This window comes from Drosophila subpulchrella, chromosome 3L (genome assembly GCF_014743375.2).
Source record: "Drosophila subpulchrella strain 33 F10 #4 breed RU33 chromosome 3L, RU_Dsub_v1.1 Primary Assembly, whole genome shotgun sequence".
NCBI classification, from domain to species: domain Eukaryota; kingdom Metazoa; phylum Arthropoda; class Insecta; order Diptera; family Drosophilidae; genus Drosophila; species Drosophila subpulchrella.
Window position 1 is genome coordinate 19,243,120 of NC_050612.1, and position 20,252 is coordinate 19,263,371.

General features: G+C 38.4%; 1 protein-coding gene and 1 long non-coding RNA gene across 5 annotated transcripts in view; both read right to left on the reverse strand.

Annotated features, from left to right (window-relative positions):
- LOC119555587 (pleckstrin homology domain-containing family G member 5) overlaps window positions 1–20,252 on the reverse strand; it is a 54,907-nt gene that overhangs the window by 20,383 nt on the left and 14,272 nt on the right. The gene's annotated exons all lie outside the window — the stretch shown is intronic.
- LOC119555590 lies at window positions 25–18,828 on the reverse strand. 2 transcript variants are annotated; one of them, XR_005219899.1, is made up of 3 exons: window positions 18,534–18,828; window positions 15,467–15,522; window positions 25–159 (listed from the first exon to the last, which is right to left on the reverse strand). It is a non-coding gene; the product is annotated as an uncharacterized LOC119555590 (long non-coding RNA). The 2 variants fall into 2 exon arrangements; XR_005219898.1 differs by having other exon boundaries at window positions 18,306–18,828.

Consider the following 20,252-nt stretch of genomic DNA (forward strand, 5'->3'; position numbering starts at 1 on the left):
ACTTTTACCCAGCTCTCCCGCAACCGAGATGGGTCCTGCCACAAGGAGCAACGTGCTCGGGTCGAGTACGTAAATGAGTTTATTGCCGGCAATAAGCGAACTTAATGCGCCTGCACGAGAGGCATCGATGCAATATATCATCTGGATTCGAGTCGTTACCTTGAAAGAGACAGAATACAGGCAAGAGGTTAGTGATGAGTCGTAACTTCTATTTATAGCATAAAAGGTTGGCACCACTTGTCGTATTTCATCATCGCCAAGACGGCGAACAAAAAAAATTGTAGAACCTAACTTTTTAACTCGAACAAACAACTTTTACCACATGAAAGCTGGTAACTCAATTGAAGTTTGATTTAATAAATGGTTTAACCAAGTTTTTCAATTGCTGTTGTTCAAGTTGTAAGAGTTTACTTTATAAATATTTGATTAAAGAATGTTCCATTTTAAGTAGGGTTTCTTTATGTAAGTCATGTAGATATATAAGTTTTAAGCTCTCATTTATTATATCACATTTTAGAATTAAACTTTAAAAAACTATAAATAAACATTGTTAAAACAGCTTAGCTAGGAAATTCATTTAAAGGAAAGTTATATGTGCAGTAAATAAATAAATACATCAAATAGAAATACATTTACTGGCAATTTTACACAAAATCAGTAAATATACAGAGATTAAATCTAGATATTCCACATGAAAAGTTATCTCCCGACCTTGTCAGCAGTTGGATTTTCTAGCCCCATATCGTGTTCCTTTGAGTAAATATAAAGTCAACAGGAGTAAACACGAAGGCCCCGAGAAGCCACAGCACAATTACGGGTTACTTGGCCTGCCGAGTGTTCCGTAGTCAGATTACTCATTTTACAAGCCAGGTACAAGTAGCAACGGCAATTTAAGACAGCTGGCGCATTTTTTATAGAATATAAAGAAGGATCTAGGGAGGATAATAAAGCTTTTAAATTCGCCAACCAACTGCCACAAAAAAAACCAAGAATTTAATGTGGTAAACAAGGGCATTTGTGCACAGCAGTAGACCTTTTTAGCCACCGAATTTATATTTAGAAATATGTAAAAATCTTATCAATATCAGTTAAATCTTCTTAAGCTCATGCCTTACAATTTCCATGAAATATTCATTCAATTTGCACATATTATTTATAAGCATTTGCATACAAAACACGTTAATTAGCTTCCTCAAATATTTCCACAACAATTCTTGATTGTATAAACGTTTACACTTAATGACCTTTGCATTGTAATTTAAATCCATATGCTTGTCATTAATACTCAAAATTATTGTATAAGCGTTTTAACACTTACCCTTTATTAGCTTAATTGCTTAATTTGCTACCAATTAAGCTGAAAAGTGAATATGTAAATTACAATTCCCCTAGGTCTACTGGCTCATCTTTGTTAGCATACATGTGTAAATTACTGGAAATCATCATTTAGGGCCTAATTCATATCAGCGAGCCGTTGGAGTGTAGTGTGCAATAGTCGAAAGAGCAAGAATCCGGACTTTTATCTCCATCTCCAAAACCCATTTCTGTGCAAATCCCCTAACAACATCCCATGTGGCCCGCCCAGAATGTTATGCAAAACAAAAATTCAATTTCAATTCAATTAATCACGCTTGATTACCACCAATAATGGCCATCGCCAGCAGCCAACAGACAACGGGCAAAAAGGACGTCCAGATGGCAGGATTCTGACAGGAGAGACTAGAGAGCTACTAGTCCTCGATTCCCCAGTGCAATCCACAGGCACTCTGCCTTTTGTCCTTGGCTTGCAACTGCTTCCGAAGTCGCTTTTTGTTTACCACTTTGCACATTCTGCTGTCAAATTTGTTGATTTATAGTTCCCGATGTGCCTCCAACAATGGGGGCGGGGGCGTGGCAGAACGAGGGGCGGGGGCGGGGAATGGAGGGCGTCTGATGACAGACGGGCGCCAAGCAAAAAGCTCAGGGAATATCATACCATACCATACCGTACCAAAAAAAAATCAGGCAAATTCGCCAAAGTCCTATGCTCCGACCTTTGGATACCCGGTGTACAAATTGTAAGGTTACACAAATCATCAGTTCTTGTGTTATCCTAAATGTTTTTACTTATAAGCAACATCTTTTAGGGAGTTCTGGCATGGATTTTTAAAAATGTTTCAGTTTAATCTAACTGGTTTTTCACATAAACTTTTTTAAAGAGGTGGAAGTAGTTTATTTAAATATACATATCTGGTTAACTTATAGTTACCCACAAAAAGTCAGATTATTCAATGTCATGTTAAGGTTAAAGTATATTATATATTATATTATCTTTATGTTATCTTTAAGTTTAGTTGCTTGGATAGAGGAATTGTTAGATTAAAGTTATAATAAAAACTGTTGTGGGTCTTTTGACATGTTTTCCGAATCTTATAAAAATGTTTTTAAAGTTAATAACGCTTCCTCTGTCTTATAGTACTATATACCCCTTCGATTGACCAGCAGCGGGTATTCAAAAACGGGAAAAAATCGAAACCTCGAAAGCAAAAACCAAGCCTTGCGATAAAGTCAAACTACAAAGAACACCGAGTGTGCCAACAATTTCAATGACAATGCGGCAGTTTGTTGCCAGTTTTGCAGCCAGTTCGCCAGTTGCCTTTTGTTGTGGTGCAGTTTTCCGGACTGTTTTTTCCTGGCAGCTTTTCGGAGCCATGGGCTCGTCGAGTGCGAATTGTTTTTGGCAGAATGCGATTAGGTACCTGAAATAGTTTGCGGTCTTCACCGACTGCCGAAGCCTGCATCGTCTGGCCCCTGTCGATAAATCCAGTCGAGTGCACACCACCAACCATCGGAAGTGTTTGCCGGCCCACAGAGCAAAGATTGGATCCATCCACCCGCCGGCATACAAATGTCCGAGTGTCCTAAACAGCTCCAATGTTCTCAGGACCGAGGGAGATCTATCCGCAGACGACCGCAAACAAATGCCGCTCATTTGCAGGCAGTTCGCATCGACTTCTGGTCGAATCGAAGGAATCGGAGGAGACCGGATGTCAGGGACGCCCGGGGATGTGCAGATGTGTTTGATGAGGCCGGAGATAATCGTTTGGCAATTGAATGAGTCCCACATGTCGGATTTTGGGTTTTTGGACGTATGCCGAGTGGAAATTTTTTTGGCAGGGCCCTCGCCCATTACAACCCAGCAAACATAATTCCAATGGGTCGAAAAAAAAGGGGTCAAGCAATTTAAGTTTAGAGAGGAAATAATGGGTTCTGAACTATAAAACTTTTAAAAATGTAACTCCTGAGACGAATTAAACTATAAACAAATCGTAATAGTTATTTATTTCTGTTTTGCCCGATAAATTCTCTAAATATTTAAACAGTCTACATAAAAATAGATCAGACTTTACTGTAAGGAACTTGGTTTACCATCCACAAGTATCCGAATATTATAAATATTAATGGACAAAGGCAACAAATAATTCCTTACTAATACTCAAAATAAATCGATTGTTTTGGGGGTTAATTTCCATTGTAATTTTAGACCGGCGGAAGTTTACGTTCCAGAAATTAATGTTTGGCAGGCTAAGCTAAAGTTATTTCTGTAAAATGTGTTCCTATTTGGCTAATGGAATGAAAACCAAATAGCAAATTTGCCACCATTAAAATGAAAAATGTTTTTCTGGTTATAGTATGTAAAGCGAAATAACAAGAGAAATTATAATAAAACAAAGCAAATTTTGGATATCACATGGCAGGCATATAATTCTCAAGGGTGTTCTAATTTATGAAAAGCAATTGCAATAATTGTAATGACTTAGTCACACAAAAATGTACAGCATATATATACCAAAAATCGGTCTTAATTGTTGGCCAGCCAAAAGTGTGTCGGCTCTGGCAAGATTATGTTTGATTTAATAGGAAGTCTTGTGGGAAATACTTCCGGCATAGTTCGTCTACAACTGGGCCACTCACAAGTGTTCAAATTTGCAAATTGAATGGACCTACTTTCAAGAGGGGCTTAACCCCATCGCTTTGGCCATTATTGAAAACACACCGACTCATGCCGGAGAACGTTGACCAGAACGGTTTGTGGAAGGGTCCGGGGTCGTCCATAAATAACGGCAAAACAGTCAGATAAATTTGCAGGAGCTATAAACAAGGTACTCCGGCGGACTCCCAGTGTCCCGCACTCCCGGCGAAATCGATTTAAATGCTCCGTTTGCGTGTTCTGTGTTCGGTGTCCGCCGGTTACCTTGAAGTCGTTGTGTAATTTGTACACAGAAATAAATAATATCGAATATCAAATTGGAACGTCTCGAACTTAATTTGATTTCTTGCAAGATAAGGTATTATATCATGGGATTGCATGATTTTTATTTAAGCGCACAACAAACATTATGGCATCAGATGTCACACATGATACTTATTAATGGATGTAATATACTCAGTTAATTATTTGTATAACAATTTAATCAGAAATAGCTAGTTAAACTGCAAAAAAGAAGGCTATGTTGTATGATTTAACTTCGGTTTTAGTTCCAACTTAGTTTAATTTTACCTTAGTTGTTTAATATCAGATTTATTTCTTTTTAAACTGCTTAGAAGAGGTAGGAGGTAGCATTTTTTTAAGCATAATGACTGGTCATAAAATTATAATTATTTCTTTGAGTGCAGCGCAGTCCGGCTGTCGCATTGTGTCCCGGTTAGAGCCGCCGCCGGTAAGCGAATTTCCATGCTAAATAGCCCGACACGTGGCATCTGCCGTTCTCGACAACCTCATCCTCGTCCTTTTCCGCGCTCGCTTCCACCGCGTGCACCATTTTGATTGGCGTTTGATAAGCCGCAAGGACGAGCCGGAGTCCTGCGTCCTGCGTTCCGAGTCCTGGACACCGGAACGGCGGAGCTGCAGATAAGGTCGGACCTCATTCAGCCAACCAACTACACGATGGTCTCGATTGTTTTCGCCAGCTCCACGAAAACAACACGGATACACTTTCCGTGTGCGATGCATTGCTTTCGAACAAACAGATTTTACTGCCACTAAAGCACGGGACAACCGCACGCAAGGATAATTACGGGCTTACAGGGAACAAATATGCGAATGGGTCGCGGCTGGTGGCAGGATCGATTGTGATGAATTTGATGAAGTCCACCGCGGAATGTTTAATTTCAAATATTTGCTGGTTTAATTTTTGCCACAAAATAATTCCTGGGAATTTACTTTTTTGTCTGCCTAACCGTTTACAAAACAAATTGTTTGCTTTGCTTAATGAACGTAGCTTTATTGCAATTATTTCTCCGCCACATGCCAACAGGAAGAATTTATCGGATAAAATGAATATTACATAGTTTTTGATAAAATAACTAACAAATTCTTCGCTTCTAAAAGATTTGTTCAACAAAGTGGTTTCTCTACAAAAGATTTTAACTGCTTGGTGTTTTGGAAATCAAGTACACATTGAGCTTATTGCATTTGCAATTACGATGGGATAACCAGCAATGTCTGTTAGAATTAGTTAAGCATTTGAAATATGCTTAACAAATGTGAGACAGCCAAACCAATTTCCATCCTTGCAGGGTCAGTGCAAGCCAATTTTCAGTTGCCATTTTAAACAGAAACGTGATCTGCACACTCACTTTAGCACATTTGTGGTAAAAATAATAGTATTGTTATTTAATATCCTTCTAAGTAATATAAACATTTATAAAAGAACAAAGGTTCAGCTATATTAAATAGGAAACATTCGTTATCCATTTAACATTGAACATTCAATATCCAGTTTGTAAAATAGTCCAAGGCTCCATTACCATTTTCTTTAGAGAACAACGATACATGTGTAGGTATTGTTTACTACTAAGAATTTTTACTATACCAAACTCTTTGATAATGCGCATATATAAATATCTTTAAGGCTTTATATTTATATATTTAAATCTCTATAAAAGGTATCTTAGATATAGAGGCCATCAAAACAGGCAAATTTAACTTTCATTTGGCTTAAATTTCTTCGACACCCCCGAACATGTTTTTGGCATTTTTCAACAGCTGGCAAGTACACCACCTCCTTCAATCTTGACCAGAGCTGTATGCGCTAACCTATGTGCCGAGTGGAAAGTTCATTGCATACACTCGCACATAGACACGTGGGTTTCTTGTGCGACCCGAAGGAGTATAGTTGCAGTTGTTTGCCTAATACATTGTTGCAAAGCAAATCAACACAAATTTTCGAAGGATACGTGTACGGACTTTGTTGCCGGCTGATGTCTGCCCCGTGTCAGTGGAGCATGCAACTTGCCAGGCCACACCCACTGCCCAACGCCCATTTCCACCCACCGTAAGCCACCAGCCACCCACATGAAGAACGCCCACAAAGACGAGCTGACATGCAAACACATAAACGCCATTTCGCCTCCAGTTGCCAGTTGCCACCTAAATGGCAATGACATGGCCCCAGAAGACGAGCAAGATGGCAAAATGTTTCACTTTTGAGTCGACTTTTTCATTCGTGTGCGGAGCGCTTTAACATGTTACCTTCCAATCAGACGTCCACCGATGTCGATGGCCAGTCAAACGGATCCGGGCCAGAAACGTCAAATTAATTTCATACCAAGCCAACCGAACCGAACCCTCTTTTGAGCTCAGAGATGGCCACTTTTTTAGATGTGCAACAAGAAAAGAATGATAAATTAATATACAGCGAAATTCAAGCATTTCAAATAAATATAAATTGGTTTTAAAAAATAAAATTCTTTCTCTACCACCCATCTACATATTATAGGAATTTAAATATAAGCTTTGCAATACTGACCCAATAAAAAAATGATTAATGCGAAAAAAAATTTTATGGGGCACTTGGCGCATGATTTTTTCTGAAGAATTCGCACTTGTTCTTTCTTTAAAGTAGAATAAATTTAATGTGGGTAATATTTCTGAACAGAGCAGCAAATATTTTATCTTGCTCTTGCTTTTAAAAAAGTGATTAAAGCGAAAACATATTTTATGGGGCACATGGTGCATGCTTTTTTCTGAAGAATTCGCGCTTGTTCTTTTTGTAAAGTAGAAGAAACTAAATGTGTGTAATATTTGTAAACAGAGCTGCAAATATTTTATCTTGCTTATGGCTAACTCTTTTTCTAAAGAATTCGCGCATTTTTTAAAGAGACATAACAAGCTTTATGTTATAATAGTGAGTGGAGCAGCAAATATAAATATATAACTTGAAAGAGATCAACATAATTTATCACAGAAAATTACCAAAAATCTTGGATTGACGGAAAAAGGCTAAACTGGTCCCGAAATTTTCCAGGCCAGGGTGAGTCAGTCGGTCTGTCGGTGATAGCTGTCCACGAACTGAGCGAGCTGGATTCACATTTGACACGTACACACATATGTGACAGCTCGCAAACTCGGCCTGGCTTAGGGCACATTTAGTTTTCGCCAGGTTTGACAGCCGAAATGGCCCAAAAAGTGGGGACAGGACAGGACAGCGGGCTTAATGAATTATGTGCGAACACAAAGTTGCGCCAACTGCCCCACAAATCAAATGATTTCGGCATAAATTTGTGTAATTCGCACCTGTGAAACCTTAGGGTTGAACTTTTCCAGGAAGAAAATCAAGCACATCGTTACCAGGAAATCAAGTTGAATGGAGACTTGCCTGCAGTTCTCAGAATGTACTGTTACTATTTATTCCCCGGTACAGAATAGTTAAATACCTAGAAGATTTAAAGGCAATTTCGTGTGGCATTTCAACTTTCTAGATTTATTGAACCGAAAACTTGAAATGGCAATGTTGTGGTCAAAAAATTAATATATGTATGTACACTCTGTGTGCAAATATAAGATGTCACGGATGGACAAACTGCAAAAATGTTCATAGTGATTCAATTTTATTGCATTGCATTGCTAGAGTTTAACAGAGTGTATTTGCAAAATATACTAAGTTAATTAAAATCATAAATAGTCGAGGGATTTGGCTTAATACACAGAGGATTTATGGATTTTCATAAATTAATTCGTTGAAAAATGATTTACATTTGCCATCAATCATAAAATAATAGAATATAATTTATGAAAAACAAATGAATTCCAAATAGTTGGGGTAAACATTGAAGTCAACTGTGCATTATATTAAATATAGGAATTTAATTTAGCCATTGTGGAAAATATCAAACCAACTGCCACTAAATTAGCTGGCTATTCATTGGTTTCCACTTTTCGCTGGAAAGTTCCTTCTAGCAGGCACCCAAGAAATCTTTAGAGCTGTTTTAATGAGGTCCTCTTTCTTATACACAGTCACTGACTTTTTACACATCGATTATTGATCCGTGCCAGTTTGGCGCGCAGTCCTTTTGCAACTTCTTACGTCATTTGGGAAATACTCGGCAACTGGTTCGCACTGGTTGGCTGGGGGCCACGTTTTCCCCATTTCCCCCCCCCACCTCGCAGGATGTGTCATCATTAGGGCTCGTCGTGCATTCCCCCCCATTTCCCCGCCGGCGGCCATTCCCTTTCGCCTTTTTGGCCAGGCCAATACACAAATCGATCGCTGTGGTTTCTTTCATTAAATATATTTCGCGCGTTGTGTTCTCGCCGGGCGTTATTATTGTAATAAAAATTTACGTAAATCGTGCCCGAACATTGCCCCCAGACCAGAGCCCCCATTCAGTCGACACATTTGCTCACGCACTGTCGTGTTGGCTCGTCCTTCGGCGAAAAGTTTCCTTTGTTTGCCAATTTTTATGAGCAGGCCACGCTTCCGCCAACTGGCGACCGCTAACCGCCCACTGGGCCCACATTAGCCACCCATCCGCCCATCCACGTGCCGCGGTCAAATTCTTAGCCATCTTTCGCCACCTTGTTCTTCTTCTTCTGGCCAACGACACCTGCAGACTAATTAATGGCAAATTTCAGCCACCTCACTTTGCCGTATATATATGTAGGACCCCACACACCTGGGTTCTCAGTAAGTATGTGGATACCCAGGTAAGATTGGCTGAATCCAAAAACACTGAGGTTCCATTAGGATCGAAAACTAATTAACATTTTTATCGATTAGGAGTAAGATTTACTGTCATGCAGCTCGAATACATAAACATGATGTAGGATTTGAATTAGAAATAAAAGTAGATCACATGCGTTAGGATCCACAAGGCTTATTGTCAAGATGTCTTGAAATATTTAAATTCTAGAACGTAATTTCACAGATTTTATTAAAATTGTGATAATTTTTTGAAAAGAATTCCAAAAGATTCTTGTTTTTTTGGATACTTTTTAACATTTGATAAAACGAATTCCTAAAGTATGAATCCTGTTCTCTTTAAACAAAAACTTTTTCTTACGATATCCCATATTCTTTGAGTGCATGCCTGTAGCTTTATGAAATCCCATAGTTGGCTATTTGAGCCTTTTATGTGGAGATGTTAACAACGATTGTGTCCCGCTAATGGCATCAAAGGATAACCCGTTCCCGCAATGACATGCCGTAAGTAGGGCATCCAAAGTGATTCGATTAGGCCCGGCTATCAATGGAATGTCTCAGGCAATTTGCATTCGATGGGGCGCAGTAAAAACTTTATCAAATTATCGAGTGTGTCGGTAGTTATGTTCGAGCGGAGAGTCAAAGTGATGAAAACTGGAGTGGCACTTCACGTTACGTTGATTAAGCACTTATAATTATGTGAAAATTCTGCTTCGAAAGTGGGGGGGGGGGGGGGGGGTTAAGTAAGGATAGCGTTTTCGTGTCCTTTGTGAGTCGAGTGGATACACACATCCTCACGCAGGCAAACATGTTTGAGTTTCGTCTTTCGGGTGTACTTGAAAGCATTTGGAAACTTTTAATGACATTCTCGCTTATTATTTTCTAGGGCTTCGCAGCCAAGTGTTTTGCCGCCTTAATCAATGGCAGACAATTGTCCCCGCAGTGGCTGTAATTAACAGATGACAAAGGAAGTTCGTCTCCCCAGCGGGGCTATCCTTGAAATAACCACACCCTATATGTGGTATACATATATGCTGATATGCTGACCAGAAGGGAAAACTCGATGACACTTGCCAATATTATTTATTCAGGCAAATTGCTGCTTACGAGCGTTTCATTCGCCAGCATTTTACATTCGATTTCCATTATGCCATTTGTTGCTCGAAGGGCTTTGTCAGCCTGATTTGGTTTCCGGTTCCCGGCCGAGGACCCAGTACCGTTAATACCCCGACACACACCAGCGACAAAGCCGCCTTTGTTGGCCATTTTGGGCCTACAAGAGGCAAGGACGTCCCCTTAAGTGCCGGCAATTATTTACAACAATCCGAGAATGGCTCTCTGAAAGGATCAAAAGAGGAGGCGTCGTCCCATACGCCCAGGACTTTGAAGATATGCCATCGATATACACATAAAAAAACATTTTTCCTCTAAATCAGACATCTCATCGGTGAACAAACTTTCGGATTGGTAAAATTTCAGAACTTTCTTCAAAAATTCAGCAATTACTATTTCTAAACCCTAATCATATTTTGAAATAATTGCCAAATACTTTAAATGATTTGTTTATCTATAATATATTTAAATGATGTTTAAATATTATTATAAAGATTTCAGAACTACAATAAGCTTTGGACTTATAAAAATACATTTCTATAAAAATTTAAAGTCACAGACTGAAGAAATTGGTTTTATGAAGACTATGGATTTCAGAGATAAATTAAAATCAAAATAAATGATAATAGCAACAGAAAAATATTTTATATGGAAAATTCAGTGGGGTTATCAAACATTTTACCCCGAACATGCTATCCTTTTCTCCTACATATTTTATTCCCAGTGCATTGTGCGTGTTTGTCTGGGCTGTTTGCAGAATAGTTTAACATTCTACGGATTTTCTCGGTATTTGTATTTTCGGATCCGTTGGGCCAGCATCTTCGCCGTATGGCTTGTTGACGACGTTTCATTAAGCGAGCGGAAAATGACGCATGCCCGGGCACGCTCCGCTTCACAGGACATTTGCGGTTATCCTTTATTGTCTGAGTGGCAGCGTGGCAATCTGGCAATGGCGATGTGGCAATGGGTCCTCGGAGATGCGCCACTCAAGCCCCGTTTCCGTTTCAAAGCAAACATTTTCATCCAAACCAATCTGGCGACGCCCGGCGCAGAACAAAGCGAGGCGAAAGTGCTTGAGGTCCATTTGCTAAATAAATTTGATAAACAAGAAGCGCCCCTTGGCACAAACAAAACTACACTTGGATAAATACGATATGTATCCAACCCCTGTACCATTATATTTTTTATGGGTCAGCTGCGTGTCTATACTATGTTCTATAGTATGTAACTGCCCTTGATTTCATTGTGATTTCAGTTTGAGAGCACTTCAGCTGTTCTTCAGTTTGAAGCTACCCTAAGCCTTCAGTCAACTAGAATTGTCTGTGAGTTCAGCAGGGCGGAAATAATTCCTCACAACTAATAGTGAAAATTCCGAATACGTTTTAAAGACTAACGAAAATTGATGTATTTTTTAAAGCCACCTTTAAAGCTGGTCCTTAACTTAACTTAACTTTGCAGTGACAACGGCATAAAATGATTTCATCTTTTTTCCAAGTGATGACCTTACGTTGAACCCTGAAAAGCTGCTCCCTTGTACTATCTCCACTGACCCCAATTGGCAACAAAGTGGGTGTCGCAGTTCCTCGGGCGGTGGAGTTGGTGGTGGTGGCGGAACTTTAACATTCAATCTGCTGAAAACACGAGACCGACCAGAAAAACAGCAACGACATGCTCAGCGGGCGGACATTTCAGACTTTGCATCCGCTTCTGCACTCGACCGGGAATATTAAATTCTTGATGCTATTACCCGCTTGTTGATCCACATCATGCTAATTAGCCCTAACTTTTTGACGTCGCAGTTGTCGGGGTTAAAGATAATGCCACCCCCCCAACAACCCCCAACCCCCGTGGACATTATCGGGTTTCGGGTTTTTGAGAATGCTAATTGAGGGGTGAACGTAATTTATACGCCATTTCGAAAATGAAAATGAAATATCGAACGACGTCAGCACGGAATTGGACCGCGGAGGGTGCTTCATATGTCTACCATGACAGCCTTAATTCCCTCTTTAAATTTTGCTTTTTAACTTGCCAAGTTTTCAATGAAATTTTCTTTGAAGATTTTCGTTTGAAAAATTGTTTTAATCCGATGAAATAGAGAAACCAATTATTCTGAATCTTTTAAAGTTATTTTGTTCTAAGTCTTTACTAAATATATAAGTTTGATGATTTTAGTAATTTTATGTTGCCAAAATCCTTAAGAAGTCAGGGAAAAGTTAAAGTGCCTTAAATTCAATACGAAAAACTTAACAAATCATAGTTAAATAAATTGAATGTTTTTTTAGATCAAGTAAAAACCACATTTCTCAATCAAAATTTATCGTAGACTGATTACGAGAATATAAGCGAAAATTGATATGTAAATAAGTCATACCAAGACAAAATTCCTGACTATACTGTGTTTGCTACACTTAATTTGATTTTGTAGCCAGCTGAATTGCTATGTAGCTTAAATAATACTGTTTCGCAATTTATAAATTTAATTAATTTTTCGGATTTGTCCAGTCATGGACAGAAGTCTCCCGATTGGCAGGCAGGCTCCTGCGAAAATCCGCAAATCGCCGACAACTATGCAGCACCGGCAGACGACACCGCACAATCAGTGACCATTGTCCAGTCCATTTCAGTCCATTCCTGACCAGTCCTGTCCAGCAGGCCGCACCCCTCTCACCTGGCGGGAGTCCTCGAAAGGACGAGTGAGCCTGCATCGCTGGCCGCCGCGCCCAGGACACAAATCAAATTAAGAGCCGACAGACCGGACCAGCCCGAAAAAACACCACATACTGAGAAAATATTTCACCCCATCGGTAGCAAATTCTACAAAATAAATTACAGATTCACAGGACAGGAATAATGTATAAAAAGCAATTACTTTAAATCAAATTTTGGTATATAATAAGTTCCTGAGAAAAATATTATTTATTCATATAATTTTTTCACTTTTAAAATATAACTTTTAGTAAAAAAGATATCAGTATGATATTTAAATGTCACATATCATTTTAATGTCAAAGCTACATTTGTCAAGATCAGTTAAGACTTTGGCGTTGAAAAAATATTCAATCTATTTTAATAAATTAAAAGAATTGTCTTAACTTCATTATTGCTATAGTATTGATTTCGCTCAGTGTATCGAACCAAACCAAACCAGACCGGCAGTAATTACGGGAGAGTGGTGGGCGGTGGGTGGTGGGTGTAGGTTTGTGGGTGGTGGTTTGTGAGGCTAGAGACGGCCACCTACCAATAGTGCATAAATCACTTCGCATTCAGCGAACACGAAATCTATGCCCCTGACGCGCCCATCGAGGGCCGGCTGGTGATTTATATTGATTAAAACTAGATTTCAATTCCAGCCGAAGCCGAAGCCATTATAAATGGAAGATAATCGTCGAGTTTTTCCGCCAATGCTTAGATCCAAAAAATTGGAAAAACAAATGAAATGTGCAAATTAACTGAATGGCTTCCATTGAGCAACCGTTCATAATTGAATTAGTTTGTTTTGTTTACGGAACAATACCTAATTGAAAGTCCTCGCTCTGATTTATCTTCCTGCTCACTTGCCTAATTCTAAGTATACAATTTTATATATTCAAAATCCTTGTCCTAATATTTATCTCGTTACTTTTTGTTATTTGTAAGCCTTGCTGAACTTCTCAATATTAATAGAAATTTTACCAAAAACTTGAATTTTTTTATTTAATGTGCATAAATGAAATATTCGTATATAAAGCTTCAAAGCCCAATATTGTTTCTTATTAAATTTCATTTAAATATTTATTTTCTGTTTTTCCTTCTAAATGTAATAAATTCCCATTGAAGGAAGTACGCGTGAAATTAAATGCGTTTGGATTGCTTTATTCAGCTCTCTCGTCAGCGGAATAAAAGTGAGCAATCAGAATCACCGGGAAATCCATCCTGGCGCTTGTTTGTAATTCAACCAGCAAGGAGTTTTCCACTTGTCGCTGTCCCATGTTTGGCCATCGCTTCCGGAAAAGCGTTCGATTTTCACCCGTGTTGTTGGCTTGCGGTTCCCATCCGTATATATATACTATATATATATATATTTCCGACGAGTCTGCGATCCGGGTTTTGGATCCGGCTGTGAGTGGGCTTCGTGCGGTTCGTTTTGTGGATTTGTTTTCGGTTTAATTAATTTTAAAATGGACTTCTACCTTGGCGCTAATTGCACTGACTTTGATTTATGTGTTCAGATAATGACCAAATTGGTTTTCTGGGCAGCCACTTGCCCGCCCCTCCACCGCCCACCTTTCAATGTCTGTTTGTGTCGTCCTGCGAAGGATGTGGCACGCTGGGCCAGGAGCATTCCGAGGAGATTAATTCAAGAAATAGCTCGGGTAATGGCTTTGCAACAGCCAGCAGAAGGGGCCCTTGTTGAAAGCGAACTTACGGTTTTAATTCCCTTTTTTTTTTTTAGATCAATAGTAGTGAAGGTCGTAGAGCAAAAGGCTCAGCCTTGGGCCTTCCATTGGTTAAATCGTTAATTTAATGACAAATGAAGCCAATTCAAAAGGAAATCAAACAACTTAAGTTGAAACAAAGGCTTTGAGTCCCATTCCTTCTTAAATCGGTTAAAGAAAAAACGTTTTCCAATTTCTGAAAATAGGTTTATCTCTTTCTCTTAAATTCGATTGGTTTTATTGCCGAAATATATTTTATGCTGCACCAGAGAACCAATTCGTGTTTGCCACATCTTGGCCAATTTATCGACTGAATTTTCTGTCTTCAGTTTTTCAGTTCTTCAATTGATGCTCATAAACTTTGTGGCATGTTAAATTTAAGTTCTTCCTAGCCTCGCACGCAGAAAACTTCAGGTGCCACGTACGTGGAAATTGAAAGTCTGGGCAGAAGATAAAAGTGTATAAGATAACAAGACTAAAATAACCGAATGGTGCTGCTCAAAAACTTAATCCGGATCTGGTTGAAGAAAATTCAGGTAAGAGGAGGTGGCGGAAACTTTAAAACAGTGTTTAAGACTATTTCTAGAAACTTGACTTATGAAAACATCTTTGATAACAATAAATATTTCTTTGAAATATTTAAGTTGTGCTTTATTAAATTTTCGAACTAGGAAAAAATAATCTTTTGAATTCATACTTCCACAAAGTCGATGGTCCAGTCAAAAGTGTTCTCGATTTCGCAGAAATGTGGGTGCATTCATTAAAGTTTTCAAAGACCCTGAACTTTTAATATTTATTTTGCTGGCCAAAAGGAAGGCAAAAGCAATAATTTTCACCAAAGAGGCCGAAAAGAAAATTTTCAAAGGCGTCTGCAGTATCCGGTGCAAACTTTGCATCGAGTTTTCTCTGTTATCTTAAGAGGAAATTTACCCTCGTAAATAACCAGATAATTTGTCAAGGTCTTAAACTTACATTGGCAAACTTGTGTCATTCTAAGGCTTCGTTGCAAGGAAGAAACGCTCAATTACCTGAAAGAAAATGACAAAACAGGAATAATTAGTATAGAACGATGACTATGTAAAATTATATTTATTTAATCAGCCATAAAATTTTTGTTGGTAAAAATAAATTAAGTATACTAAGTATACAGCCATTCAAAATAAATATGAACAATGTAAAATGCTGTTATTTAAATGCGGCCCAAAACCCAACAAAAGATGCAGATACTTTTATACAGTAACATCATGCCCATAGATTTAAGGTGTCACATGTGTGGCAGAATTGCTAGGAATTCTCCCCCATTCCCAGGCTTACACAAATTCCCGTAATGTTTTGTTTATGAAAAATTCCCGACAACAACCCAAAAGTATGCGGCAATAATTTTCACATTAAAATTGATTTATGACGCTCCATGGCGTATACACAACATCCATACACCACCAAGCACACACAAAACGCCGAATATTCAGCAGCCGACGCATTCGACAAATCTTGGAGCTATTTGTGTTGGCCCCCACATCCGCCGGAGAGCCCAGCGGATGACCAAACAAACCGAGGAACGGAATTGGCTTGCAGCCTTAGCGAGGGCTGCCAGCCATAAATCATTTCCCGTGGCCACTTCTTCTTCGTCGGGTGGCGCGGAGTACTCCTTGGGCAGGAGCAGCTCAGACTCCTCCCATCCCCATTCCCATCCCCATCCCCATCCCCATCCACATTCCCATCCCCACCTGACTTTGCACCTTTTTTCGGAGCCCGGACGTCACGAGTGCCTAGCACGGACGTCATTGGAGACCTGTGCCAATTCCTACACAGGAAAACATTATTTTCTCACAGTATATATTGAATTTTTTTCCCCAGATGTATCAGGAACTGGAACTGGATAATATTTCCGGAATATTTACAGACTCTCTTTTAAGAAAAACTATATTGAAGTGTCTCAAAAACCAAACTTATAGAACGAAAAAAGGAAAACTATAATAAGTCTTCAAAAAATATAATAACAAAGAAGGTTCTATTAAAATTTCAACAATATATCTTATCCTAGAATGAAATAACTAATTTAGAAAACCTAGATTTTGTGTTTAGTATACTGTGATCCTATTTGATTATGATTATATATATATATTTTAAAGGTATTCGATTAGGTAAAGACATTTTTAGATATTCTCTTTACTTTTATTAACATTTAATTTAATCCCTAAAGTATTTAGCTACCTTAAAAATATATCTGTATGACCAATATATACAGAGCTTATAGATTACATAAATTACGTTCCGTTTAAGGTTCTCAAACCATGATATACTTCTGTAAATGTTATACTCTTTAGTGCAATTGACGTGACCTTTTGGAGAATATTCCGAATAGTATTCTGATTGAACTGATAGACAGAACTTTGTTTTTCCACGTGCACGGCTGTCCGGCACGACTGTCGCTCATAAACGAAATTTATTAGCATTTAAATGTTTCAGCGGCGGACTGGGAGGAGCACATATGGGCTGGCTAGGTAATGAATATTACAGCAGGGGAGAAGAGGCGCAGCATCGATGCCGTGGGCCGGGCCAAAAAGTATGTTGCATAAGCCAAAATTAGTTTATGCATATTTGAAGGCTCCGGAGAGGGCCCAAAAAGTGGCACAGGAGCGGGGGACTGGAGGTCGGCGCCACCCACTCGCCTTTGTGTTTCCAATAAAGAAAGCGCTCCGCCATGATTACATTTATCTAGTACTTTTTATGCCCGAAAGTATGTTAAGCATTACAAATTTACAAATCTCTGTCGCAGCGAAATAAATGCCACGAGCTATTCCTTGTGGAGCAAACATTAATCCACTGCTTGGAGGAGATATTCATGGAAGACTTTACAAAGCAAGGGAAAATTTAAGATTTAAAATTCAGATAAGTAGAGAAGCTTTGGAAATTAAGATACCAATTAAGGCTACATTTCCGCTGGAAACGACAACTAAATATTAAAGAGTGTTACTTTAAACATCCACTTTATTTCAACAAACCCCCTTCTTTATGCATTTCGTAATTAGTAAATATAAATATCGACATACCATACGCAATATTTTAAATAATTAAACATTTCACTTTACCGTGAAATATTTTAAAACCCTTTCAAAAGCGAAAAATCTTTGCGACATGTTCGAAATAATTGCATTAGCATAAGCCTGTAGACAGAACATTTACTAAATGGTTCACTGTTTAAATGTAAACGAGTCAACGACAGGCCATAACATTCATTAATAATGAAAGCCATTGAATTAAATGATTTCATTGAATTTTTATGGCCACATTTCCACATCCACTCTACTCTGGACCATACAAATGGAATGCAGATCATTCTGTGGAAAGATAAGGCATTTCCGTGTCGATAAGTAAACAACCCAATGAATTGTTACTATTCAAATTATACGGTTAAAGCTATGTGTTCCTCTTAAAATTTGCTATTCTTTCTATCTATTTAGTGACCTTTTAAAGTCACGGAAGCAAACGTCAGAATCAAGGACACCATTCGAATAGCTTCAAACAAGGATAAGTGACACATCTACCAGCGATGCCATACAGTGCGATTCATAAAAATAGAACACAACAATTTAAAGATTAGGGGAATATATTTTAGATACTAAAAATTGGCTAATATTCCTATTTCCAGCCCTAAATAATAAGCCTTTTTGTAAAACAATTTAAAGATTTAAAGAACGTTAAATTGAACGATATCAAATTATTCTAATGTATAAAAATACTTTAAAAAATGTTAGTTTTTCCTCAATTTGGCTGTTTTTAACTGATTTAACCAACAAATTCTACTAACCAAATGAACCGCATTTTAAAACGAGCTTATTTATTGAGTTGAGTTGGCAAAACACGTTTTATGCTTTGCATCTCATTTTTATGTAGAGATTTTTGGGATTAATTATCCAGTCTTATATGCACATCTTGTGGTCACCAGTGTCACTTAGATGCGAAGTGCACCGTAGGCAAAATCTGGTAACGAATCCGATGTTTGCAAACAAACAATCATACACGAGCTCTTGTTTACCGTGGATGCATCCAGCATAGCGGGTATACATATTTCAATTGATTTGTTATTGAACGAGGGGGCTTTACTTTATTTAGTCATGTAACTCTTGCCGTCTTGTTTACCCTGTTTTTTGTATGTTTTTTTTTCGCCCGAAAAAACAGCACCAACACAGAACGGAACGAAAGCGTTCAAAACCGCGTTGATAGCGCGGTAAAAATTGCGAACGCGAGCGAAATGATGATGTCAAAGGTCGGCGGTCCGCGGTCCGATTTTGGGTCATCCGCACTGTGGGACGGCTGCCGACGAACTGAGGCGACTGCGACGCCATCCGCTCGTTTAAAGGACCCACGAAGGCGGCAGAGAAAGCAGAAAAAACCCTCGCCTGATAAGGATAACGACACGAAGATGGGGTTCGGCCGTGGGTCTGGTTAAACAAGGCGGCCATGTACCCAGACCCACAAATAGGTCTATGACTGTACTGGCACAGTTGTAGTTGAGACAATAGAAACCGGGTATATTTCTAAATTTTCGTTTAAATGTTTTCCTAGTAAATTAAATTAAATTAAAAAAAATAGTAAAGTTAATTAAGAAGTATAGATACTTAATTGTTTACTAGCAACAGCAAACACGACGGTTAGAACTCTTATTCATATTATAGGGTCGCTCTCTCAATCTCTTCCAATGCAATAAGGGCTTATTGCCTTCGAAGTACTGTTGTCTTATTCATATATTTCTAACATTCTTCAAATTTTATTAGAGCTTTATTCTGGCAAAACCTTGTATGCTATTAAATTAAACTAAAAATGAACACCATGTGCCTTTAGGGTATATCACACATACGTACTGTTGAATTTTATCATATTTTTCTTACTTTCTATGAATTTTTTTAGAACGTTATTTTGGCAAACCTTTTATGCTTTTATCTAAAACTAGAACAGAATTATAGAATTATATCACTCATATGTACTATGGAATTTTATCGTATTTCTCTAACTGTCTTTTAATTTAATTATAACTTTATTCTGTTCAAACTTCAAGATAACGAAATAAATAAAAATATGAATTTACCCAAAAACAATTTAAATGTTCCCCCCTAAACATATTATCTTTACCGCTGCTGTACGTTTGAATGCCTATAATTCTATGAATATGAATGCAAGCGTTGAGCAAATGTCATAAAATACCGACCAAATACATTTTCGACCATTTCAAAGTTGAAAGTAAATATTGGGGTTGAAAATGTTGTTTGTTCAAGAACACATTAAAATTAATTGAAAGTTGAGTACCAAATAACTCATAAATCTCTCCAAGTTTACAGTTTTTGCAGGACATACGTATACCTCAATTTTTCAAGTGGCCAAAACTATTGAAATGCGATTGAGTGTGTTTTGAACTCAGGTGATAAGAATCTCTCTTTTCTCTTACTCTCACTTTTACTTTACTCTCTCTCTCTCTCTCTTCCGAAAAGAGAGAGCTTCGTGCGCACACTCAAAAGCGCAAAAGTAAACAAACGGAACTTTCATTCATAAATAGCAACAACGCAGCCGGCGAAAAATCAAGAGGAGGCGATATCAAATTGGTAATCAAAACAAAATCGAAAAGCTCCCCGCCACATGTGCTCTTCGCAGTTTTCTGAGTCACTCTGCCACTGTCTGCCAAATTAATTGAAATCCGCCCACGGAGAGCGAACTTCAATCTCATTACCAAATCGCTGTCACACCTCATTGACGCCAGGTA